General features: G+C 43.6%; 1 long non-coding RNA gene across 8 annotated transcripts in view; it reads right to left on the bottom strand.

The window, feature by feature from the left end:
• Window positions 1-26,144, bottom strand: part of LOC149128857 (uncharacterized) — a 28,606-nt gene extending 2,462 nt beyond the window's left edge. The window contains exons 1-3 of one of the 8 annotated variants that reach the window (XR_016211332.1): window positions 15,581-15,861; window positions 9,879-9,980; window positions 44-180 (exon numbers count right to left, since the gene is read on the bottom strand). This is a non-coding gene — a long non-coding RNA (uncharacterized LOC149128857). Of the gene's footprint in view, window positions 1-43; window positions 181-7,410; window positions 7,849-9,878; window positions 9,981-15,580; window positions 15,864-25,032; window positions 25,250-25,959 lie in introns of those variants that run through there. The other 7 variants (XR_016211335.1, XR_016211334.1, XR_016211330.1 and 4 more) reach the window with 7 other exon arrangements.
• Window positions 26,145-26,995: the final 851 nt, after the last annotated feature.

Below are 26,995 nucleotides of genomic sequence, written 5' to 3' on the forward strand. Positions count from 1 at the left end.
TATTTTTAAATACTTCAAGGTTTAGAGAGGGATGGAGACCGACCTGGCACTCTATGAGGCACAAAAACTCTTGGTTCCAAGGGAGAGTGAGTCCAGAAGACAATCATTCTCTTGTACTAAAACCTGGTGCACAGGAAGTACACTGAGGGGTCACTTCTCACACTCTCCAGCCCTGATCGGCTTTCAAAGGAGAGGGAGAAAACAAATAGTGCAAAAATCATGTGCCATCACTTGCTGGAAGTCCTCAGGCATCTTACAACAGCTTGCATGCTCCTTACTCTGCAGAATAAAGATACTAGACTGTCCTATTTGCTGCAGTTTTCCCCAATCTAGTGTTTGTGTCACCTATCTTAGTTACAACTGGTTTTTTTATTAAGTTTTAAAATTTTGTAAGACTTTTTTAGCAACAAACACAAGGGGCCTTCAGACAGTTCATGGAAAATGTATATTATAAAAAAAAAAACCTATGCTGGAATTTTAATTATTTTTGCACCAAAATAAACTTACCTTTTTAGAAAGTTTTTGCTTAATTGTTTAAGAAGCAGACAGACACTGGGAGTTCCCACTCACCGGTTCAGTCCTCAAATGCCCGCAAAGGCTGAGGCTGGGCTGGACTGAAGCTGGGATCTGGAAACTCAAACCCAGTCTCCCATGTGGGTGGTAGGAAAGCAATCATCGGAGTCATCACCATTGCCCCAGGCCCTGCATTAGCAGGAAGGGGTAAGTAGGAACCAGAAGTGGGACTGGAACCCAGGAGCTCCAATAGGAATTCCAGCAAGGGAATCTTTTTTTTTTTTTAGGTTTTTTTTTTTAACTTTTATTTAATAAATATAAACTTCCAAAGTACAACTTTTGCATTATAGCAGCTTTTTCCCCCTATAATCTCCCTCCCACCCGCAACCTTCCTATCTCCCACTCCCTCTCGCATCCCATTCTTCATCAAGAGTCATTTTCAATTATCTTTATATACAGAAGATCAATTTAGTATTTACTAAGTAAAGATTTCAACAGTTTGCACCCACACAGAACATAAAGTGTAAAATACTGTTTGAGTACTACTTATAGCATTAATTCACTTTGGACAACACATTAAGGACAGAGATCCTACATGAGGAGTAAGTGCACAGTGACTCCCGTTGTTGATTTAACAATTGACACTCTTATTTATGATGTCAATAATCACCCGAGGCTCTTGTCATGAGCTGCCAAGGCTATGGAAGCCTCTTGAGTTGGCCAGCTCCGACCTTATTTAGACAAGGCCATAGTCAAAGTGGAAGTTCTCTCCTCCCTTCAGAGAAAGGTACCTCCTTCTTTGATGACCTGTTCTTTCCACTGGGATCTCACTCGTAGAGATCTTTAATTTAGGTTTTGTGGTTTTTTTTTGTTTTTGTTTTTGCTTTGCCACAGTGTCTTGGCTTTCCACCAACAAGGGAATTTTAACAGGAATCCTATCCACGAGGCTAACTGCCTGCCCCCCAAATTACCTTTTAATTCCATTATTCCACAAACATTTTGAAGTACCCTGTTATGTTCCCTTGAGATAATTTTTTTCCCTTCGGAGCTTTCATATACAGTCACTATATTTTATGGCAAGGCTCATAATCAGTAGATTTGTTATCATTATTGTCATTATCATATCATCATTACTAATATTCATTTTTCATAGGTACAAATCTAATTTTTCCAGTTCTCAACTATTATTAGATTCTATGTTTTAAATATTTTTATGACAAAGGGCAGGTACTGTGGTATAATAGGGCTATGCTAATGCTTGGGACACCCACATCTCACAAGAGACTGCCAGTCCAAGTTCTGGCTGCTCTGCTTCCAGCCCAGTTCCCTTCTAATGCACGTGGGAAGTAGCAGGTGATGGCTCAAGTACTTGAGTTCCTGCTACCCACAAGGGAGACCCAGATGGAGTTCCTGGCTCCTGGCTTCAGCTTGGCCAGTCCCAGCTTTTGCCAGCATAGATAGAAGATCCACCCCCCATCTCTCTCTCTGCCTTTCAAATAAATAAATCTTTAAAAAATAGATAAATATGTTTATTACAAAGCAATACTCTTAAGCATTGAAATGATACAAAGTTTATGAAGAAAGCATTATTAGTATCTCTTTACCACTCTTTTTTTTTTTTTTTTTTTTTTGACAGGCAGAGTGGACAGTGAGAGAGAGAGACAGAGAGAAAGGTCTTCCTTTGCCGTTGGTTCACCCTCCAATGGCCGCCGCTGCAGCCGGCGCACCGTGCTGATCCGATGGCAGGAGCCAGGATCCAGGTGCTTTTCCTGGTCTCCCATGGGGTGCAGGGCCCAAGCACCTGGGCCATCCTCCACTGCACTCCCTGGCCATAGCAGAGAGCTGGCCTGGAAGAGGGGCAACCGGGACAGAATCCGGCGCCCCGACCGGGACTAGAACCTGGTGTGCCGGCGCCGCAAGGTGGAGGATTAGCCTATTGAGCCACGGCGCCGGCTTCTTTACCACTCTTTCATTTCCATTATCTGAGGCAAATACTATTAACCACAAAGGGCATATTTTTCTACATCTCTATGAGACACACACATATATATTCATATACATATGTGTGTATACATATGTAGGGTTTTAAAAATAGAAGAATATGCTCAAAAGTGGCCAAAAAAGGAACATTCACAATTACATCTAATTAGTTATTTCCTCTTTATTGTTATTTATTTGATTCTTAACTTCAGTAAAATCACCAAACACCTCCCAACTGCCAAATTCAAAGGCTAATTTTTTCTCTTTATCTTGTTTAGCAGCTCATCTGTGGCACTTTTCAACCCTAAACCCATCTTTTTCTTGAAACTCCTCAGTCTTTTGTGCAACACTTCTTGTTCTCACTATTCCTCCCCTTTCTCTCTGATGTTCCTTCCTCCTTCACACGTTGCTCTATAATCTCACTGCCATACACGATCATTGCCCATGACCTCAGCCATCATAAAAATGGAGACAAATCCAAATAATATTCCCACCCTCATCTCTCTGTTCCCAACAGCCCTTTGGGCATCTGCACCGGATGTCTCGTGGGTCTCAAACTCTAGTCCCTCCAAAAATCTGTTGGTTAGAAGCTGCCACCCTTGATCTCTGTTCACAGTCTCTCCCTCCACGCACTGCAACAGTCAGAAACCTTCAAGGATGTTTCCCGTTTGGCCTTCCTAACCCATTAGACCAAGTGCTACTCACAGGATGACTAGCGTGTGACCTCACATGCATTTCACTACTGAAAACCTGGTGAAGATTATCTGAATGACTGTTAATCATCCTACTCTAGTCTCTTCCATCTCCAAACCATCCTCCATGACTCAATGAGAATGAATTTTCTAAACTGGTAACCTTCTCAAGTTAGCCTGGTCATCAAGACCTTCCCCATGCCTATAGAACATACGGTACAGTCTAGTTTCAATTAGTTCTATAGACTAATAACCAGTCACTCCTTGTGTGCCAACTGTATTCTAACAACACAACCTGCGCCAGATCTTCAAATAAATCACTATGGCCTCATTCCACTGTCTGGTTTTATTCCCCAGACAAATTAATAGAAATAGCTAGCACTTATTGAGCAAGTGTGTCTGCACTTGTTATTCTGTTGATCTTTATGAAAGATGTGTGAGGGAAGTACTATCACAGTGGCTCCTTTCACAGGTGAACGAACATGGCTCACCCAGAATTACCCTTCTTCACTCTCAAGGTGTAGCTCAAATATCACCCACCTCGCTAGCCTTCCAGTCAGAATTCAAGCATAGCAGGTGCTCAACAAATGTTCACGGACTAAAAGACAAAGTAGCCATAAGGAGACTAGCGGCTAGCTATCACCTGAACGTAAGGGTGAAATACCACTGCTGTTTGGGCTGCACAAGGTTGTTTTCCATGCACACCCGCACTCCCCACTTCAGTGCACGGTATCATTCTGAATCAGCTAGCTGTGTCACCTCCATAACCGCCTCAGAATCAGAGACAATGATACCTTTCATATTCATCACCTTCTGAAGAGTCAGTCAGAAACACCCTATTCTACACTTTCCCCCTGTCTTGAGAATACAGATAATTACTACCTCCTCTTTACCTCGAATGTTCCCTGTGAGGACAAAGAACATGGCTGCGGTGGCATTAACTTTCAGCATTATAATAGGAGAGGAGACTGGCTCTACCCTTGACCAATCTACTCTTTTTTTAAATAAAAGTTTGGGTTTTTTTATTTGAAAAGCAGACCTACAGACAGAGAGAAGGAGAAAAAGAGAGGTCTTCCATCAGCTGGTTCACTCCCCAAATGGCCACAACAATAGCCACGACTGGGCCAGGCTGAAGTCAGAAGTCTGGAGCATTATCTGGGTCTCCTACATGGGTACTGGGGCCCAAGCACTTGGGCCATCACCTGCTGCTTTCCCAGCTGCATTAGCAGAGAGATGGATGGGAAGCGGAGCAGCCAGGACTCGAATCAGCACTCACATAGGATGTCAGTGCGGCAAGCACTTAACCCACTGCCATAACACTGGTTCCAGCCAGTCTACCCTTAGGCCTGGGGGAAGAGAACCCTTGTTCCTCTCTGTCCCTGTTCCTTCTCACAGAACAAGGCTTTCCTGAAGCCAAAGTTACATGTCAGTCTGCTTCTCCCCCTCCACATCATGTTTCTTATACCTGGACCCCAAATCACCTGCCACAAGGCCTTGAGCCCTCTTATGGAGCCAAAACCAGACCTTTCTTCCCAGACTTCTTCCTCCTGAGGACAGACGATACCAGTGGAGAGAATATTCCTGAACCCAAGGAAGGACCCAGAGAGAGCCTTTTGTAAGGACATGAAGGAGCTTGTACCAAATGGCTGAGTTATCCACACAAGATCTCTCATTGTATCTGACGCAGCCTGGGGGACAGGTTTCCCTATGTGACCATGTTCAGGAATGGATCTTTTAGAAGTCCAAGGAATCTACCCTTCTAAGTCACTATGAAGATATATTAATCAAGCTAGGTGGGCACAAGATATTTTACTTAATATATTACCTTGAAATATAACTTGTAAACATTTAGACATCCTAGTATGTGAACACTCATTTGTATCCTTGCACTGGGCTCGCCAACTTTTGGAGTTGGCCCTATCTCACACCAACAAAGAGGTATTAAGTGACAGAGCAGGTATTTATATAAACACAGAGAAAGCCAGGAGAGGCAGTGTCGGGGGTCAGGCAGACCAAGTGTGAAGACTACTGACAGTCTCTGCACACACGGGGTAGATCCAAGAGTTGGCTGTTGGATAAAACGGATGAGAAAACTACATCCAGAACGCAGAGCTCAGTTCTGAGTCTGAACCTTGTAAAGAAGGCATGAGACAACAACCATGAAGAACCCTAAGGAAGAGCTCCGGGCCATCATCCAAAAACACACAGCAAACAGGAAGAGATCGACAAGAAGCCAATCCCACACCAGGGGTCAGGGATGCTGGGAGTTCCAGCATGCTTGTGATGCTTATGACACTGATGGTGCCCTAGTATTTGTATAAGTCTGCAGCCCTGCAGGAAGGCTAAAAGCAGTGTTTCCATGTTTCTACAAGTATAGGACAATCCTTGTGAGTGACAGCAGTGTCAGCTCTTTCTTCTGTGCTGTGTCACCTGAGCACTGACAGGTAGGGCTAGCAGTGTAATGCTATAGAAATTTAAGTCTCCAGAGGTGGTGGAAGATGTTTGCTGAGCCTTTGGGGCAGGTATCATGCCACACCCGCCTCATGTCATTGTCGCGAGACCATTGCCAAATTTTCAAAACACTTCACGATGATAGGAAGGTCAAACAGGTAAAACCTAATTTGGTATTCCATAGGCTACCCGAAGAGAAATGTAGCAGGGTTTATCTTTTCTAAGTAATGCTCAAAATCAAGAAACACAGACGAGTCAGTATATGGCTCTGTCTATATACAGGACACTTTCAAAGCAGAAAATGTAGAGTCACCAAAACCTCCTTAGAACCATCTTTGAGGAATTTCCATGTGCTGTGAAACGTATACTGATAATGTTTAGTATAGTTAAGGGATTGGTTCTAGAATCAACAAATCTAGATTCCTGGATGGTAAGTAACAGAAACTAAAGCTAAGTTAAGCAAAAATGATGAAGATGATGATGGAATGCTATCGGGAAAAAAGGAAGCTGGTCTATCAGACTTGGAAAAGACAAAAGCCATAAATACACCAGGAGATCTCTTTTATTTTTAAAGATTATTTGAGAGGCAGAGTCACAGGGGGCTGGGGGGTGGGGAGACAGAAAAAAGCATCCTCCATCTGCTGGTTCACTCCCCAAATGGCCACAGTAGCCTGAGCTGTGCCAAGCCAAAGCCAGGAGCTTCCCCAGTGTCTTTGACATGAGTACAGGGACGCCAGCACTTGGGCCATTTTCTGCTGCCATCCCAGGCTCCCAATAGGAAGCTGGATCAGAAGTGGAGCAGCTGGGATGCCAGCACCATAGGTGGAAGCCTAATCTACTACGCCACAGTGCCAGTCCCCCCCTCCCCCCCAGAAATCTCTTTTCAAAAATGTCTTCAGGAAACCAGAAGAATGAATGAGTTTCAGGGACTCTCAGCACTTTTCCCCTCTCTCTATAGGATTCAGATTTCAGGGAAGCAAGCATGTTGAGTGGCCCAGTCAAGACTCACATGCCAAGTCCAGCGTGGTGGCACACAGGTTGAGACGCTGCCTGCAATGCCAGCTTCCTATCCATCTCCCTGCTAATGAGCCCAGGAAAACATCAGAAGATGGCCCAAGTGCTTGGTTCCCTGCTCCCACGTGGGAGACCTGGATGGATTACCAAGTTCCTGGCTTCTGCCTGGCCCAGCCCCAATCAATACAATCATTTGGGGAGTAAACAAGTGGGTGGAAGATCTCATTTTTCATTTTTTCTCTCTGTCTCACCCTCTATCACTCTGCCTTTCAAATAGATAAAATAAACCTTTTTTTAAAAAAAATACTCAAATTCTCAATCTTGACTAGGGAAAACAGGATACTTTGACTAACCGTCCTACAAAACTGTATAAAATATAGAAATTGATAACTTCTTCCCAAAAGATTGCCAAGAGAATATAGAAGGATCACACAGGAGCAAAAAATTAGGAAAAGTCACCACAATCACTTATGACTGTGAATTCTGGCAAATCATTTGCCTCTTAGACTTTCTGCTAAAATGGGACCCCACAGGTCAGGGTCTGATTTGTTCTCTCATTGATGAATCCCAGTTGCCTCAAATGAAACTGATTACATGGAGGATGCTTCATAAATATTTGGTGAAAGAATGACTCTCTCCAAGACTCAGTTTCCAGGTCCGAAATGGAGATGCCTTGAAGACATATTTATAATATCCAGTATAGTGCTAAAACATAACAGATACTCAAAACTTGCATAGCTACTGTTTTTATTTGAATACGCAGTGCTAGAGCCATTTACCATAAACAAAGTAGAAAAGTTTCATTGTTAGCCTGTCCAGGTTACTCTGTGAAATCCAACACAAAAGTTATTACCAGTTCAATGGAGCTAGTTACTGAATTCTGGAACAAAGTCAGTAAATTGCCCCGTGTGATGTAGTAATATGAACAGAAATGGAAAAGTGAATTTCTAGCAGCGAGCACGTCCTCAGGGAGTCTGGCAGCCCAAGAGTGACACCACTGTGTCATTAGCTCCAGGCTCAAAATGTAATGACCTCAGTATCTCCGGCCCGCAATGATTCTCTGTCATTTCTTTCATTCTCAGTTGATTTAATTTTCCTTTTTCCATAGCAGATAATCCAACAATCTTTATCAGTCTCTGCGAGTTCGTGTTATTCAATCCTGCTTCCTTTACTCTCAGAGGTTGATCTTTCTGTTTCTCTTAAAAAATCAGAAGCCGTCACACGTGGATGAGGGAGAAGAAAGGACAAATGTGCAATAGGTCAATGACGTTCACCCGTGTCTCGCCCCTTTCTTCCTATTTCATTGAAAAGATGTTTTTCTCCTCCTCTCCAGATATCAGCTTTTGCACCCAGACTCCCAACTTTATTCCCCTGCTTTTTCCCAGGCATCCCTCAGCAGTCGCTTCCTCCTTATGGGGTCTTCCTTCCTCATGTCAAAGCCACCTTCACAGCTTTCCCTTTTCTCAGGCCACAGACCAACTCACCATTCCCATCCCCAGAATTATTTTTAGCATCTTTGCTCTCCCACAATCACAGCACCTCCGCCGCCTTTGCCTTCATCACAAACTGCTTGGGAAGCGGAGCGCCTCTCTCCACTCCCTCTTCAGCCCACAGAAGCTGTCACTGCTCCTCTCGCCTACTGCAGTTGGTGAGACAGGCTGAGAATGACCCAGATCTGCTGCCTCCAGGGCTCCCATACTGGCCACCCCTAAGCATCTGTCTTAACTTCTGCCTGTTCTCTAGTGTGTTCCTTTGACAAACATACCTTGAGTGCCTCTCAGTCCCTGTCCCGGGTGACAGAAACCTGTAAGTGAGATGCTGTGGTACCCTAGCTCAGATTCTGGAGTGGTACAAGAGTACTAGCGGAAAAGCTGGTGAAACTTGGATAAACCATTCATTTAGTTAATAATATTGTACTAACACAATTTCTTAGTTTGGACACACGGGCCATAGTTAACACACACTCTAACATTAGGAGGAGTGGGGCGAAGGATGTAGGGTATTCCTTAGGATAATACTGCAACTTTTTCATAAGCCTACAGTTGTTCTAAAACTTAAAGTTTTTAAAAGTAATGAAGATATGTTCCCTGCCATCAATATTCTGCAGTTATCCACCACCTAGGCATAAATGAGGGAGATGGAGAGGGAAAAAATTCTATGAACCAGAGATACTGCATCAGAAATCAAAACAGAAGCCCATTTGCTTTTTCTTTTTTCCCAGCATTTTCCCTCAGCGTAAGTAGCACAACTTCAGATGCATTTATATATGAAGCTGTAAGTATTTCATGAGAATGGGACAGGAAGACACCCCAGGGTGAATTTGTACATATTCCTAGATAAGAAATTTTTGAGGTTTTGGGAGGTCTCAGATTGATCAAAATCAACTCTAGCTATGTCACTCCACTTTTTAAGAAGCTGAAATTAAATCTATTATTTACATACTTTATTATTCTCTAGGCAAAAAGTTCAAAGTTTGAGGGAGTAGCAGGCCAAATAGTGGTGATTTTTCCAGCCTTCTTATTATCTGGCTGCCAGGGTTTCTGGAAATGGCCTTTTTAATGAGCATTTCTTTCCCCCAGAGAAGACTCTGATGTGCTTAAAAACGTATCCTCTCTCAAGTGGAGGCAGGGCACTAATTATCGCCCCCAGAGTGTCCTAGCACCCTCCCAGCTTGGCATTTGTCACACTTAGCATGCAGTATCTACACCCACCCTCTCACCCCCTCACACACTTCCCTCCTACAGACTTTCACCAATTTCTTAAGCAGCTTTCTGCTTTCTCTTGGTCTTTGAAATGTCTCCATTTTGCTGTTTTCCACAAATGACAGCAAGGGAGTGGAAACAAGAGGAAAGGTGAGATAGGAGAGTTGCGCTTTAACCAGCCCATTCTGCCAGGAGATGTGTTGGTTTCATTTACTTCAGGATACCTTTATAAGAAACCTACAACACGGCAGACATGGAGGTACAAAGAGGAGGAAACAAGCTATGAGTCAAGGGTTTGCAGCTTCGAGGTGAAGATGGTCACATACATAACTAAGAACCAAGCAGAAGGAAGCAAAGGCTAGAATCAGTTTCCTGGTGCTTTTCTTAGACAGTTACATAAAAGAATAGTCTTTATGCAAAACAGCTCTGCTCTTGGATAAACAGGAATTATGCAGCTGTAACTCTAAGACCTTCTCAATCTAGCGGTTGGAAAAAGAACTAAGAGAGTTAAAGAAAAGATACTTACTGGTGAAATTTGGAAATACTGAGTTGCCAACATTTTCTCCTAGCCAGCACCACCAATGCTCTAGTATTCGAATAGGCAGTCTCTTCCTTTTCTGTTTAAGATCTCAGAAAAAAAAAATGTGTAATGATTTTCATCAAAAAGTCCATTCCTTCATCACACAGAACACTTCATGTGGGCAAGGAAAGCAGGCAGGTAGAGTCCAGGCTCAGCAGTCACTTGCCCACCTGGTGCCGGTAGGAAGATGGAGAGAATGGAGAGTGGGAGAGAATCAGCAGTTTCTTTCTGCATTCACAGAAAGTCAATACCTCAGTGCGAATTGCTCTTTCTTCTGTTCAGCCCTCTCCCTCGACCTCTGGCCCTATAGATTTCAAATGCATACGCAGCATTTCCACAGATTTCCACTGGGCACTTGAAGCTCAGCCTACATCAGGCAAAGACTGCTGATTGCTCTCCAGTATTCATTCTCCCCATACTCCTTCAAGGATGGGACACCAGAATTCTAACTGGCAGAGAGGTGCACAAATTAAAAACATTTGCCAGCTCCTGCACTTCTAGGCACAGCCCCCTCGTTGAAATTGGTCCTTCGATTTGAGCAGATAAGCCTCTTCTCAATGCCTTTGCATTTGCTGTTTCTTCTACCTGGGATGTTTCTGTAGTCCCTTGTCTTCCCTAGGGAAAAACGTCTTTTTTTTTTTTCTTTAAAGCCTAGCTCAGGTATCATTTTCTCTCTTGAAGTCTTTGCTGGAATTAATCGCTCTCTCCCACATGCTAGCCTTTTGCTTTGTGTCATATTGAACACATTAAACAATAATTTTCTCCTTTACACCTTGGCTTTCTTCACTACACCAGTAAGTTCACTGAAAACAGAAATTGAGCCTTATCATTCCTGAGTCAGCAAGTTGTGAGATTCAATATGAAATGAATAGATGGGTGGGTGATACAATAAATGAAAGATGTGAAATACCACCATACCTGGCAGGAGCAGCTCTCTCAGACTCACTTCCAAGAAGCTTCCTTTGAGACTCAATCATCTAAAAGAATTTTTTTAAATTCTACCCCCCAAAGAAACCTCTTACTTAAGGAATACAGACTTCATGCATTTCGTAAGTACAACGTTAGTAATGTAGTGATTCTTCCCACTGTACCCACCCTCCAACCCGCCCTCCCACCCCTCCTCCTCCTCCCTCTCTCATCCCCAGTCTGTTCTCCATTAAGATCCATTTTTAATTAACTTCATACACAGAAGACCAACTCCATACAAGTAAAGAGTTCAACAATTTTAAAAGCAACTTTTAGCACAGATCCAGCTACCATGTTAAAGGTGAACCTGGCGACTTGTAGTTGACAATCGCAAATATAATTTTTTAACTTTCTAGAACAATTACCTCCGTTTTATCCTGTCTCCTTGCAACAGTAAAACTCAAACTGTAAAAACATATTTGCTTCCTGTCAGCACAAAAAAACCACAACAATACTAAGATCTGAAAATACTAAAGCCCATGCTGGAGAAAATCCGAGCTACTGAACCCGCAGAGAGAAAGCGTGATCCCTAGGCAGGAGCCCTGAAGACAGGAAATGGCAAAAATAAAAGGACCAAGTCCGAATTGTCCTTAGGACACAAGGTAGAGTTGCTCTTTAAAGACTTTAGTCTGTTTAATGAAGGGTGGTGTGGAAGGATGAAAGAGAGGGCTAAAGGTATTTTCTGTAAGCAGTAAGCTGGCTTTAGAATCAGGGAATGGAGACGCATGGGAAGACATCACTTACTAGATCTGTAGATGTTAGTGACTTGAGAAATCAGCCAGACCAGCCTCCTCCAAGAACAGAGAAGGAGGGCCACTTAAAAACATTGTATCGGGGTGGGCATTGGGGCTAGCAATTGAAATGCCTAAATCAGAGTCCCTGGGTTCACATCTGATTCTAGCTTCCTGTTGATACAGACCCTGGGAGGCAGCCCCGACAGCTCAACTGATTGGCACTCATGGAAAATCTGGATTGAGTTCCCAGCTTTAAAGTTTGGCCCATCAGCCCATTGTGGGCATTTAGGAAGTGAATCAACAGATAGACAAGAACTCCTTCCCTCTTCTCTCTCTCCCTAATAAACAATTTTTGAAATAAAAAAAAATGTGTTATAATGCATATTAAACTAAATTTGGTCAAGAGGAACCTCTATACACAAGTTTTTACTTTAAAAATTGCAATGCAGGGGCTGGTGCTGTGGCATAGTGAGTAAAGCCACTGTCTGCAGTGCTGGCATCCCATATGGATGTGGGTTTAAGTCCTGGCTGCTCCACTTCTGATCTAGCTCTCTGCTATGACCTGGGAAAGCAATGTAAGTTGGCCCAAGTGCTTGGGTCCCTGCACCTACATGGGAGACCTGGAAGAAGCTCCTGGCTTCTGGCTTTGGATTAGCCCGGCTCTGGCCCTGTAGCCATCTGGAGTGTGAACCAGTGGATGGAAGACCTCTCTCTCTCTCTCTCTCTGCCTCTCTGTAATTCTGCCTTTCATCTCTGTGAGTGAGATCTCAGTGGAAAGAACAGGTCTTCAAAGAAGGAGGTACCTTTCTCTGAAGGGAGGAGAGAACCTCCACTTTGACTATGACCTTGTCTAAACAAGATAAGAGTCGGAAAACTCAAAAGGCTTCCATAGCCTTGGCAGCTCATGACAAGAGCCTAGGGTGCTTACTGATGCCATAGACAGGAGTGTCGATTGGTAAAGTCAACAACAGGAGTCACTGTGCACTTACTCCTCATGTAGGATCTCTGTCCTTAATGTGCTGTACATTGAGATTTAATGCTATAACGAGTACTCAAACAATATATTTCACTTTGTGTTTCTATGGGGGTGCAAACTGTTGAAATCTTTACTTAATGCATACTAAACTGATCCTCTGTAAAAAAAAAAAAAAAAAAAAATTATCAACTCCCAACTTGACTCTCACTGGGATTAAACATGACAATAGGTCTGATCTGATTTCATGATCATTTTTAAAAAATCATCTATTATTCCTCACTTTATGTTTCTGTGTGGGAGCAAACTGTTGAAATCCTTACTTAATGTATACTAAGCTGATCTTCTGTATATTAAGATAATCGAAAATGAATCTTGATGTGAATGGAAGGGGAGAGGGAGTGGGAAAGGGGAGGGCTGTGGGTGGGAGGGACGGTATGGGGTGAAGCCATTGTAACCCATAAATCGTACTTTGGAAATTTATATTCATTAAATAAAAGTTAAAAAAAAATTCTGCCTTTTAAATAAATAAACAAATTAAAAAAAAAAACTGCAACCCGAATTAGCATGGAAACAAACTGAATACCTAACTTAGGGATTTGCCTTTGCAACAAATAGCCATCTAAGCCATCAAGCTTCAGCCAATCATATGCATCCAACCATGTTCAATTACGGCAGATGCCAATCTGTAACCAATCCAGCTGTCACTCTATCTTACTCCCATTTTCTGTTCATCATTTTCCTTTCATTGTCCACATATGTTGTTCAACCACAGGGGAGCCTTGAAACTTGCAAATAAAATCTGATGAAGCTCTTTCAATTAAATGTATTGGAATTCTGTCATCCAACACATGTATTTCATTTTTATAGTTTTCCTTTCTTTTAAAAGTTTACCATTAGTGATGTTTCATATGTATCATATGCATTTATGATTTTTCACTGAATTCATAAATATTCCAAGAGATGAATATGCTGAAATTTGTTGAACTCTTTCCCATATTTAAGCTGATTCTAATACTGAAAGGAACTTGTACCATCAATAACCTTTTCCTGGCTCAAAGCATCCTAAATTCCCAGAAAGGGCTAGATACTAAGAGCCAAAGTGAATAAACAATTTTGATTCTTGATAAACATATTCAGCTTTGCCTTGCAATTTGATTTTTTTTCCTGCAAAATACACTCTCACTGAAACAAAAATATTATTTTTATTACTCTCTTCAAATTTGGGATATTGTCATTTGAAAAATTTTATACTCTAGTTTATGGTATTCCCTTTTTCTGTGCTATTTCTTTAGCAAGTGTTATTATTTCCTTTTCCTTAATTTCCAACACAGATTTTTTTCTCACATTAACTTCATTATCTAAATTATCTTTCCATTTCTTTTGCCTATTAAAATTCTATTTAAAGCTCTCTAATAATTTTCCAAAGGTTTCAGATTTTTCTAATTTTCCTTTCAGACCTTTTGTCCAAGTAGAAAATGATTTTCATGGTTACAGGTTATTAATGAATATAAAATGGTTTCTATGTAAACAATGATCAAAACAAATTATGGCTTTTATCATCTTAAAGTGTTTTATTGGGCAAAGAGGAGTTTTTACTGGCAGTCAACTGTTGACAGTTCCTAAAATGATGTCTGCTACTTCTGGACAGGACAGTAAGAATATAGGCATCTGAATGACTACACATAGGAATACAACTCTCATACTCAAAAATATGCATAGTAATAAAAAGTTACCATTAGATGAGCCACTGTTAGTTGCCAGGAACTTTATTTTTTTAATTTCTTATCTTTAAAATAATGTAGATTTTATGGATAAAGATAATGAACCCCAAGGTCACCCTGCTAGTCAACTCTGGAGCAACAATTCCTCCCTGGGCAGCTTGACTGCAGAGTTAGCATCTCCCATGATGCTCTTCTTCACCATTCACTTGCAGGTAAGTCATATGAGAGAGTTCAACCGTCATAAAATCATATATCCTAAAGTTTTATAATCAGAATGGATAGTCTGGTATATCATTTCTAGGATTTTTAAAAATTATATCTAATTTGGGAATATGTGCATTCAACGCGATTCTAATTAGACAAATAAAAAATGCTAACACCCCATAATTGTGAATTTTGCTTGTATCCACCAAAAGGTGTCCTCCATAGATTTGATGCATTCAAAACAAGTTAAGACCCGGCTTTCAGGTAAAGGGCACTGACTACAGCTTGTTAGGACGAGCCCTTCCTTCCAGGCGGGAGAGGGACCTGCCCAAAGGCTCACAGCAGTCACCCAGGTTGTCTTTTTTTTTTAAGATTTATCTTATTATTTTGAAAGGCAGAATTACAGAGAGAGAGGAGAGACACACAGAGAGGGAGAGAAAGAGAGATCTTCCATCCACTGATTCACTTCCCAAATGGCCACAACAGCCAGGGCTGGGCTAGGCTGAAGCCAGGAGCCTGGAACTTCATGCAGGTCTCCCAGGTGAGTGGCAGGGGCCCAAGTGTTGGGCCATCTGCTGCTTTTTCCAGATGCATTAGCAGGGAGCTGGATCAGAAGAGCAGCAGCCAGGACTCGGACAGGTGTTCATAGGGGATGCCAGCATCGCAGGCAGTGGTTTTACCCTTTGCACAACAATGCCATCCCCTGTTCTTGCATAATAACATAGTTTCATTATCTGAATATTAATATTCTACCTTGTTATAAAATTGTTATGTATTCTACTTCACATGTAGTAATAAAAACACAAACATTCTCTACAGTTGGGGAGTGCTGTTTCTATTTTCTAGTTTGAAGGAAAATCTCCCAGAACGACAATTATGCAATGGCTATTCCCCTGCAATAGCAGCTCAAGCTCATGACCTAAAACAAACTCAGTTTTACGTCTCTGTGTGTCTACAAAGCATGTCTTTTATTCCTTCAACACACCTCCACTGCTTCCCAGGCAACTCCACCAGCCCCAAGAGTCAGGTTGTTCAGTGGAAACTTACATTCTAGTTACAAGGAGGAATAGAGGAAGAAAAAAATGATCCCACCAGAAGGGCTGCATTCTCTGTTGCCACCGGGACTGACACTGCTCCCTGGAGTCACCAAATGGCTGAATCACAAAAGCACGATTCAGCTTCTTTCTTGCCAGATTTAGAGCAAAATGGGCCCACAGCTCTGCCAAAGGCTTGCAGCCCATCAGCTTTGTGACACCTGTGACCACTGCCAAGCACACTCAGTTCAAGCCTCTCTACCAATGGGAACAGACCTCATCTGCAGCTTATTCTCCCAACTGGTAGAGAACCCAGGATTACAAGATGAGCAACACATGCAGGTCATCTGTGAGAACCCCGGGCATCATAAATCAAGCGACTTAGCCCTGGCTCAATCACTGACTTCACCAAGGTAAAACTCCTGGGGAAATAAAGAGAAAACAGAAAATGCAGCTGCATGCTGTGTGCCTGGACGGTCACAGGGTCCTGGACCTCTCAATGAATAGCCAGACACAACTCAGTTCCTTAGTCAGACCTTATACACACCCACAAGCACTCATTTTCCCAAGACAGACCCAGTACCAGGGTGACTGGATCCCAGAGGGTTTCAAATCTCAATACCTGCTGAGATTTTTGTTCATGTTCTCTCTCTCTCTCCCTCCACCCCCACCCCCACAGCCTGAGAACAGACTATGTTATTTTTTCTCATTCTCAAACATTCTCAAGATCTGTCCCCTTTTTCTATCTTCTGTGCAACAAACAATTTTTTTTTTTCAGGAAAAAAACTAACCATGCTATAATTGAAAAAGTCCCTTTCAGAATGTTTTGTTTCTAATGAAATTTATTGTTTTGAGTTGTAAATCTCACAATAAGCACATAAATTCTTAACATACTTAAGTTCATCCTGAGAAAAGGCTTAAGAGTTTGGAATGTGATGAGATTCTACATAAGACACGAAAACTTCAAAGTTGTACAGGAAGGTAATCCGAACTGTGACAGTCTTTTAAAGTTACCCACTTCAAACCCAGCAGTATACATATACCCTGGCCCTCTGTGCATAGTAAGAACCTCAGGGAGCTCACTACTGTCTTTAAGAGTTCCTCAGTAATGTTGTCCCTCTTACTAAGAATTGCTTAGGGCCAGGTGTCATGGCGCAATGAGTTAAGACACCACTTGGGACACCACATCCTTGTCAAAGTGCCTAATTCAAGTCCTGCCTCTGCTTACAATCCAGCTTCCTGCTGATGTGTACCCTGGAGGCACCAGATAATGGCCCAAGTACTTGAGTCCCTGCTCTCCATGTGGGAGACTCAGTGGAGTTCCTTGCTCCTGGCTTTGGCCTTACCCAGCCCTGGCTGCTGCAGCCATTTGGAGAGTAAATCAAATGGTTGGAAAATCAGTCTCTCTCTCTCTCTCTCTCTCATAAATAAATCTTTAAAAAAATACTGCTGTCTTCATAACAAGAAAGGAGCCTTAGTACCTCTAGAAGAGGGACATGGAACATGTAAACCCTATAAAGTTCAGAAAATAACTACCAAAGAACCTCGCGATTTTTTTTTTTCATTCCTTAAGCAAATAACGCCCAAGAGTTAGAAACGTTTGGTGACATACTAATGAAAATCAGCCTGCATAACTTTAATTGGGTACTGGAAATCATTCCTTGAGTTGCCAATAAAAACACATGGAGAGTATCATTTCAAAGAAAGAGGTAATGAAACTTCCCGTGAAGCAATTGCTTAAGAGAAATGGTAACACTTGATAATGAAGTAAGCTTTAAAAGCACACATCATGTAACACTTAAGTAGGAAAAACACAAAACACAGATCCCAGTGCATCTCAGTCTGCTATCTGGAGGGTGCCAGCTCTTCACCTCGATGCAATCTGGTCCTCTGGTCTCTCTTGACATCGCCTGTTGCCAGGAAAGAACGTTCTGGCTAGCTGCCACACCTGAGATTTATCCACCCGAGTGGTACAGAACCCGGGACTCGGAGATAAGCGATGTACGTGCACAGATTGTGAGAATCCGGACATCGTGAACCAGATAACTGACCAGTTGCTTAATCATTGGCTTCATTAAAGTAAAACTCCAGTGACAAGAAGATTCTCATGACTCATGAGTAAGAGAAATTTTCTCATTCCAGTAACTGGATTTCTGACACACAGTCACGTCTATTATAGAGCCATAATTAAGCCCGGACTCAGGCGGTTCTGTTTCAGTGGAGACCTATCAGGGGCCATTCAAAATCAATGAATATTGCAAACAAAAGGCATCTTCATGTAGCGTTTTAGAATAGGTAGGATGCCAAATGCCGCTGCCTTCTTATAGCCCTAACCAGCGACTCCTCCCTGTTTCGCACGTGAATACCTGTTTTATTTGGTTTTTCCTTGCTGTCTACTGTCAGCAGTATCTCCGTGTTTCTTCTTCACCCTTGAACTGCTGGCATCACTTCCAACACTGACAGCCATTTGGCCAATTTGTATTCAGTTCACTATTCAAAGTTGAAAACTCTAATTCTAGGCTATCATGTTGGGGAAACTAGCTCAAACACAAGTCTACAGGACTGCCAGTGACTTACAGCACTCTCTGGGTTTTAATTTCTGCATTGTTAAAGCAAAGGGTAGGAAGGATAACTCGAAGACCCCTCCAGCTATCGCATTCTTAGGCTAAAACTCTCTCGAAGTACACTCACCACATGCATCATTGGACTTGGCCTTCACACAGCCCTATCAGGAAGGTGTTAGAACAAGAAGACGGGGCTCAGCACTGGATAACTATTGCCATGGCACCACCTCTTGGTAGCAGAAGTCTTCTGAGTTCTAATTCAGGGTGTTCTCCCTTCCACTGAGTGATCCACAACTGGCTGGTGGCATGAATGGAGGCTCCCTGTGGGCATTGCTGAGGGCCAAGGCTGACCAGCACTGTGGCTAAGGACTGAGTTTTCCATTGGCCGACTGCCTTCAGCTGGCATCAGATGTCTGAGTGAAGCATGCTGGGAGTATTCCAAGGCATGAGTAAGGAGCTTCAAGCAAAGAAAAGGAAGAAAGTGAGATACAGCAGTTGCCACCTGGAGTGAACTTTAGGAGAAACGGTGCTGAAAGAGACCTTCTAGGAAATTCTGCTCTAAGGTGTACATTGAAACATTTTCTCTCATCTCCTCAAGCAAACAACAGTGAAAATTCATATTGTGTTTTAGTGTCTTTGACTTGTACTTGTATTTTGCTTTGATTTTTAGATGTATAAATTTCTCAGCTAGGTTGCAGCATTTGGGCTATCATAAGAAACAATTACAAATAGTGACTTTTACACAGACACCATTACCATGGAGGCTGATTGGGGCCAACATACCTCCTTTTCTTATGATAAAAGCCAAGCAAAGGAGCACGGCGTTTGGACCACAAGCCCAGTGGCCTTGCCAGGCATCAGGCAGATCTGCCTGCTCACTGTGGGCCAGCAGGGTGAGCTCAGGCCTCCACACACTGGGCCCTGGGCCTGGAGAGTGGACAGCAGGGAGAAGCTGGCAGGGGAGGGGCTTCCTGCAGGCAGGTTGCTCCTGCGAAAGGGGAGGGAATAAAGCCCTGAGCTATGCATGCTCAATACCTTCTCAGAATTCCAACTCAGGTAATTCACTCAACCCCTATTGTGAGAAAGGTCAGAGCAAAGAATCCAAGAGGAGCATTGGGGGGCGGGGGCAGGGGCGAGGGGACAATCTCCCTCGGGAAAACTGGGAATGAGGACAACACATTCCCTCCCTAGGCAGCCTGAAAGTCCAGATGCCATTTGCTGATAAAGGACTGGGCAGTGGAGCCCCTGAGGGGCAAAGGCTAGAAGGGACTGTCCCGCACCGGGCCAAGCATTCAGACACAAAAGGTGAGCAGGGCAGGACATCAGGAAACCAGAGCCATGGGTCATCACAACAGGGGACATCCAGGAGCCAACAGCTAGGACGTGAGTCCGAACAGCAGAGAAATGGGAACAGCAGTTCAGAGCCAAGCAATGAGCAACAATCCCGCTAAAGCCTGAGACCAGACCTGTTGCTGGGGACAGTGCTGTGGCATGGTAGGTTATGCCTCCACCTGCAGCACCAGCATCCTTACGGGCACCAGTTCTGTTCCTCTTCCAATCTGGCTCCCTGGTGATGGCCTGGGAAAACAGTGGAAGATGGCCCAAGTCCTTGGACCCCTACATTCATGTGGGAGACCCTGAAGAAGCTCCTGGCTCCTGGCTTCGGATCACCCCAGCTCCGGCCGTCGTAGCCATTTGGGGAGTGAACCAGCAGATGGAAGACCTCTCTATCTCTCCATCTTTAAATATCTTTAAAAAAGAAAAAAACCTGCTATTGTCTGTGCCCAAATTTCACAAGCTCACTGCACCATGCTAGATAGGAAAGGTGTCTACATTTTTGAACCCAAAAGTGGGCTGAACACCATCCAACCTCCAGGCCCATCCTTTCTATACTTGCAACATCAGTTGTTCCTGGACCAAATCAGGGGTTTCCAAACTACATCTTCTGAACGAGGTTTCTCCTAAATGTTTCTCCTAAAGTTCACTTCTGAACGAGGATGGGCTCGCTATCTCAGAATCAGCCAAAGGACTTGCTAGCAGTGCAAGCTCCAAGATGTGCTGATTCAGTAGGTCCGTGGTGAAACCCTGCTCCAGCCTCCCGGGGCAACTCTTAAGGGCAGGCACAGCTTAAGCTCCTTCTTCTGGGTGGGATCACATCAGAAAAGACCACTGAAACCCACAAGTGCTGTAGGGAGGTTTTCTCTGGGCCCAGATGGCTTGCTACAGGGTGTAAACCACTCCAGCTGAGCAGTCCCTCTGGGCATCCCCAGCCAGCTCTGGGGACAGGCCAGGGTTCTCACTGGAGGCAGGAGGCTTCTGAAGATGAGGGGCTTGAGGGACGTCACTTTCCTCTAAAATGAAGCAGCCCAGACACGAGGCCTGCCTGCAATCCTGGCCTGGCCTGCGCTCATGCAGCAGGGAACTCAGATCCCACAGAGGGATGCCCTCGTCTTCAGGCATTAAATTTTTTCCTCGGGCCTCCACCGGGTCATGGTAGGAGCATTTGAATTTCCTCCACATGGGGAGCAGGTCCTCTGGGAAAGGTTCTTCCGGCCTCAGAAGCAACCTTGACTCACAGTAACTCCCACTCCTTCCAGTTCACTCAATCTTCCTGCCATTTAGCCATGACTTATCTCAGAATTCGTAAGCTATGTATAGGTAAATAATGTCCCAACATAGATACAAGCATATTCCAAAATTCTTATGTTAAGCATCTCATTTTAAAAAAGCCATCCTTTTCATAGAAAGGAAAGATTTTTAAGTGAAAATGTGATTATACAAGATAAACTGGCATGTGACTACCAGTAAGAGAATAACGTGGTTATCTATAGGGTACAATATAAGGTGACAAGGAACAAAGAACACAGAAAGGGAAGAGAAGCAATATGTGCGTTGTACTCCAATATGTAAACTGAAAATACAACAATACAAATACAACAGCAAATAAAAAGCCCAAAGGGAAATTATCAAGCTCACAAAACTATACCCCTGTCCATATCTTCTACCATATGCCCAAATCCTACACTAATGATCACCCTACTTAAAGTTTACTCTTGTGTTTTTAACCTAGTTAATCTCTAACACATAATTGGCACTCTGGTATGAAAATCTCCTTTCTTAGTGGAAGTAGCTGTTCCTACTTCAGTCTACTGTCTTGAGACTTCAGTCCCACTAATGTCCCCACCATGTCTCCACCATGGACATTCTCAAATCATCTGCTCTCCTCCCAGCCAAACGGCACCCTTGCAGTCCCTTAGCAGAACTTCTGACGCCCCCCACACACCGTCCCAGGCACTCCGTAGTGGTACAGTTGTATCTTAGACATGTCACAGAAGCGTGAACAGAAACAAAATGAGCCAGAACGTTTTCAGCCGTCGGTATCTCAGAGTTCCGTGCAAGGCATGTTTCATTTTTGTGAAGCACTTCTGTATGGCAGCTACAGGCAGACAAAGTACTTTACATCCATTTCCTCTCTTTGGATCTCTGCCCTCCCTGAAGTCCTTTCAGGCAGTTATTGATTCATTGTTTCCTCTTGGGACCTGTTTGCCTCAGCTTCTGTATCTTCATTTCTTTGTTGCTACTCTCATGTCCAGAAACAATCAGTGAGGTTTCCAAAAGCATCCCCTTACCCCAGATGTTCCTCATACATCAGAATAGCTTTCAGATACATCCTAAACAGCCACCTCCTTTCTAAAAATGAGTCCGTGCAGAAGCTTAAGGTAGGAAATAGGAAAGATCGGAGCCCCTCTATTCTCAGGCGACTGGGGTACTTGTGCTCATTCTTGACCCCCGAGGCTACCCAAAAAGACCTTTCCAGGAAACCTAGGAATCTATAGACCATATTTTGAAAACACTGTGCAAAACAATCAATTCCTTAAGTGTGAGATAGATAGATAGATGAATAGATGATAGAGAGATAAACTTCTACCCTAATTCTACCCAGATCATGTCATGCCTGGATAGTTCTAAATATTCAAAATTAAATGAGCAACGAATAAAATCAATATAGAATAAATTTTTTTAAAAGTGCAAAAGAAGGCCGGCGCCGCGGCTCACTAGGCTAATCCTCCGCCTAGCGGCGCCGGCACACCGGGTTCTAGTCCCGGTTGGGGCGCCGGATTCTGTCCCGGTTGCCCCTCTTCCAGGCCAGCCCTCTGCTGTGGCCAGGGAGTGCAGTGGAGGATGGCCCAGGTGCTTGGGCCCTGCACCCCATGGGAGACCAGGAAAAGCACCTGGCTCCTGGCTCCTGCCATCGGATCAGCGCGGTGCGCCGGCCGCAGCGCGCCAGCCGCGGCGGCCATTGGAGGGTGAACCAACGGCAAAGGAAGACCTTTCTCTCTGTCTCTCTTTCTCACTGTCCACTCTGCCTGTCAAAAAAAAAAAAAAAAGTGCAAAAGAGAGGGTGCCAACAATAAGGCATGAAAACTCAAAGGTGTGGGGAGCAACTGGGAGCAACTCGGACTAGACTAAGTTACTGGAATTAAGACTTATTCTATGCATCTGCTCTCCCACAATATGGCGCTGAGACGGGAGAAACAGCTTCTACGCAGCTGCCTCCAGTTCCACCAATAAACTGTAGGACTTGCTCCTGATTGGAGGAGAGCAGCGTACTTGGCGTGTGGGTAGCAGAGTTGGGATTGGTGGAAGAGGACTATAAAGGAGGAGAGAGACAACATGCACCAGGAACATCTAAGGGGAACATCTGAGGGGAACACCTGTGCAGCCCCCGAGAGAGCCGGCCGGCGGTGTGCCGCTCCCCCGCGGAAGTGGGGAATGTGGCAGGGGGAACCGCCCTTCCACGGAGGTGGAAGGGTCGGTAGCCAACCCGGGAAGAACCAGCAGCAAACCCGGGGAGGGCCGAGCAGACGAAAGAACAACGCAGGGTCCTGTGTCGTTCCTCCATGAAGAGGGGAGCGACAAAAGGAAAAGTAGACTCTAAAAATGATCAAAGGATTTCCAAGAAATCACAAGAAAATTCTGGCAACCAGGTTGCCCAATGTTTACGTAAATATGATACAACCTTTTAAAAACCAAAACAGCAAATTCTAATGAGTGATATACTTAAATGAATGGAGACAGGCAGAAGGAACAGTTGAAATAAGAAAAACATGTGAGAATCCAATAGATCATAGTGAAGCTAAATCTCCATCAAAGGATGTAAACATAGAAGTCATGTTGAATAAAACATGGAGCAAATATACTGAAGACAAACTTGAGATATTGTCACTACACAGAGAGGAAATGAAAACAAAAATTTAAATCATGGCAGAAAAATATAATTTTTTAAAGATTTATTTATTTATTTGAAAGTCAGTTACACAGAGAGAGAGAGAGGTCTTCCATCCTCTGGCTTCTGGCTTTGGATCAGCCCAGCTCCGGCCGATACAGCCATTTGGGGAGTGAACAAGCAGATGGAAGATCTCTCCGTCTCTTCCTCTCTCTGTAACTCTGCCTCTCAAATAAATAGATAAATTTAAAAAAAAAAAAAAGGAAGAAGAAGAAGAAAAAAACTTTACCTAGAAAAGAAAAAAAATCTAAGCTTGCCAGAGTCTTCATCATACATATTTGTATAGATTCCAGAAGGCATGACTACAGCATATGAGAGGGAAAAACAAGTGAACCAACATTCTAAACATAGTCAACTTTTCTTTCATAGACAAAAGCAACTGGAAGAACTTCTCACGCAAGAATACAGCAAAAGCCAGCGCCGCGGCTCACTAGGCTAATCCTCCACCTTGCGGTGCCGGCACACCAGGTTCTAGTCCTGGTCGGAGCGCCGGATTCTGTCCCGGTTGCCCCTCTTCCTGGCCAGCTCTCTGCTGTGGCCAGGGAGTGCAGTGGAGGATGGCCCAGGTACTTGGGCGCTGCACCCCATGGGAGACCAGGAGAAGTACCTGGCTCCTGCCATCGGATCAGCGCGCCAGCCGCGGCAGCCATTGGAGGGTGAACCAATGGCAAAGGAAGACCTTTTTCTCTGTCTCTCTCTCTCACTGTCCACTCTGCCTGTTCAAAAAAAAAAAAAAAAAGAATACAGCAAAATGCCACAAATCTACCCTTGATAGAAATGACCTGAAGTACGTTCTACAGCTGAAGTAGTTGAAAGAGGATTCAAGAAGTCACTGTGTCAGGATCAACAACAAAACATGGCACATGGCTGCAAAACCTGCTGCTGCGAAGTTAATTTTAACGGACTAAAAATCATGATTGATTCCCTGGTGAATTGCATGAAAAATGCTGAATATATTTTGCAAAACTTATTTTTAAATAATCAGGAAATTGATAAAAAAATTAGACAATCCTCAAAAAACAAAACCTAAAAAGAACAAACAAACAAACAAACAAAAAAACATAAAGGGCTTTGTTGGAGGCTTTTTTTTTTTTTTTTTTTTTGATAGAGTGGACAGTGAGAGAGAGAGACAGAGAGAAAGGTCTTCCTTTTGCCGTTGGTTCACCCTCCAATGGCCACCGCGGCTGGTGCGCTGCGGCCAGCGCACCGCGCTGATCCGATGGCAGGAGCCAGGAGCCAGGTGCTTTTCCTGGTCTCCCATGGGGTGCAGGGCCCAAGCACCTGGGCCATCCTCCACTGCACTCCCTGGCCACAGCAGAGAGCTGGCCTGGAAGAGGGGCAACCGGGACAGAATCCGGCGCCCCAACCGGGACTAGAACCCGGTGTGCCGGCGCCACTAGGCAGAGGATTAGCCTAGTGAGCTGCGGCGCCGGCCGGAGGCATTTTCTGAAGCCAGAAGACCTCTGGCCTCTGTGTGCACAGGTTCCCCAGTTACCAAGGTCAGAAAACAAAGCTCCCTAAAATGGGCAATCTCACAGCAAATGGTTTCAATGATGCATACATCCCCAGAAGGCTACACTCACATTGGTGGCAAATGAGCAGAATCCAACTTACCTCACACGCTAAGGGGAAGGCAGAAGAAAACTGTCTGGTTCAAACCTGGAGACGAGTGAAGACAGCTTGTAACTTCAATCCGGGGCTGACTCTGAAATTCCCTCTAACAGATGATCCAGCAAACCTGAAGCTGAGCGCGCAGTTTAAAGATGTCATGCTGGGCTGTCAGTGCTCCCAGGCTCCTGGAGGAGGCAGATATAAACATTTTTGAATTAACCACTCCTCAACAAAGGCAATTCCTACCCCCAAAATTTCAAGTACTATGAGCAATGTACAGTTAAAAAAAAATCACAACATATTCAAAGGAGGCCGGTGCCGCGGCTCACTAGGCTAATCCTCCACCTTGTGGTGCCGGCACACCAGGTTCTAGTCCCGGTTGGGGCGCCGGATTCTGTCCCGGTTGCCCCTCTTCCAGGCCAGCTCTCTGCTGTGGCCAGGGAGTGCAGTGGAGGATGGCCCAGGTACTTGGGCCCTGCACCCCATGGGAGACCAGGAGAAGCACCTGGCTCCTGCCTTCGGATCAGCACCGTGCGCCGGCCACAGCACGCTGGCCGCGGTGGCCATTGGAGGGTGAACCAACGGCAAAAAGGAAGACCTTTCTCTCTGTCTCTCTCTCTCACTGTCCACTCTGCCTTTCAAAAAATTAAAAAATTTAAAAAAATAAAAAAATTTTCAAAGGAAGAAGTTACCATAAGAAAAAGCCTACAATAACAGGCCAAAAGAGAGAGAAAAGAAAAAAGAAAAAAATCAGACGTGTAACCAGTTCAGATATTGTTATTATTAAACACCTAATATGAAAATGTATGTTGATTTAAAATTCTCAAAAAAAAGTGCTTAAAATTGATTAAAAAAGCAATAGACTGGGGCCAGTTCCATGGCTGGGTGGGTAAAGCTGCAGCCTGAGACACTAGCCTCCCATACAGGTACCTATTTTAGTTCCGGCTGCTCCACTTCTGATCCAACTCCCTGCTAATGTGCCTGGGAAAGCAGTGGAGGACGGCCCAAGTACTTGGCCCCTGAACCCATGTGGGAGACTTGGAAGAAGCTCCTGGCTCCTGGGTTCAGATTGGCCCAGCTGCAGATGCTTCAGCCATTTGGGGAGTGCACCAACAGATGGCAGACCTTTCTCAATCTTTCTGCCTCTCCTACTCTGTAACACTTTCAAATAAATAAATAAATATTTTTTTAAAAAAAGCAGTACTATTAAAATAAGCAGATCTGAAAAGGAACCAAATTGCACTCCTAGAAGCAAAATAAAATAAGATCATGAAAATAAAATCCATGAAGGAGTTGAAAGATTACACACAGATGATGTGAACAAAACTTAGATGGTTATGAAGAATTAATTGTGCTCCTTAGAGATACAAAAGGGTAGAAAACATGAAAATGAAGTCATTAGAGAAGATGAAAGTCTAACAAATGTGTAGCTGGAGTTCCAGAAGGAGGAAAGAAATAAAATGGTGAGGAGGTACAATATGAGGAGATAATGACTAGTAATTTCCCAGATTTCATAGAAAAAAACACACAATTCCAGTGAACTCCAGCCAAGATGCATAGCAAGGGACCCATATCTAGATTATTCATGATGAAATATCAGAATGTTAAAGACCAGAAAAGTTTTCAAACAAGATTCAAGGTAGTGTCAAATGAGTGACAATGATACCTGATGTTCTAATAGCAAAAATGGAAGTCAGAAAAAGGAAAATTATATCCTCAATAAAATAACTCCATCTAGCACAGTATTCCTAGTGAAAATAAATTTCAAGACCAACTGAAAAATGAAGACATTTTCAGACAAAACCAAAATTGATAATTTGCTACCATTAAAGAAAATTCTAAGAGTTGTCCAATAGAAGTATAATATGAGCAGTGTGCACATTTTAATGTGCTAGTAGGCACATATTTTTAAAAAGTCATTCATTCACTTACTTCTTAAAAGGAAGAGTGACAGAGAAAGAGAGAG

Source organism: Oryctolagus cuniculus, chromosome 1 (genome assembly GCF_051225735.1).
Source record: "Oryctolagus cuniculus isolate XC-2025 breed Fujian yellow rabbit chromosome 1, ASM5122573v1, whole genome shotgun sequence".
NCBI classification, from domain to species: Eukaryota; Metazoa; Chordata; class Mammalia; order Lagomorpha; family Leporidae; genus Oryctolagus; species Oryctolagus cuniculus.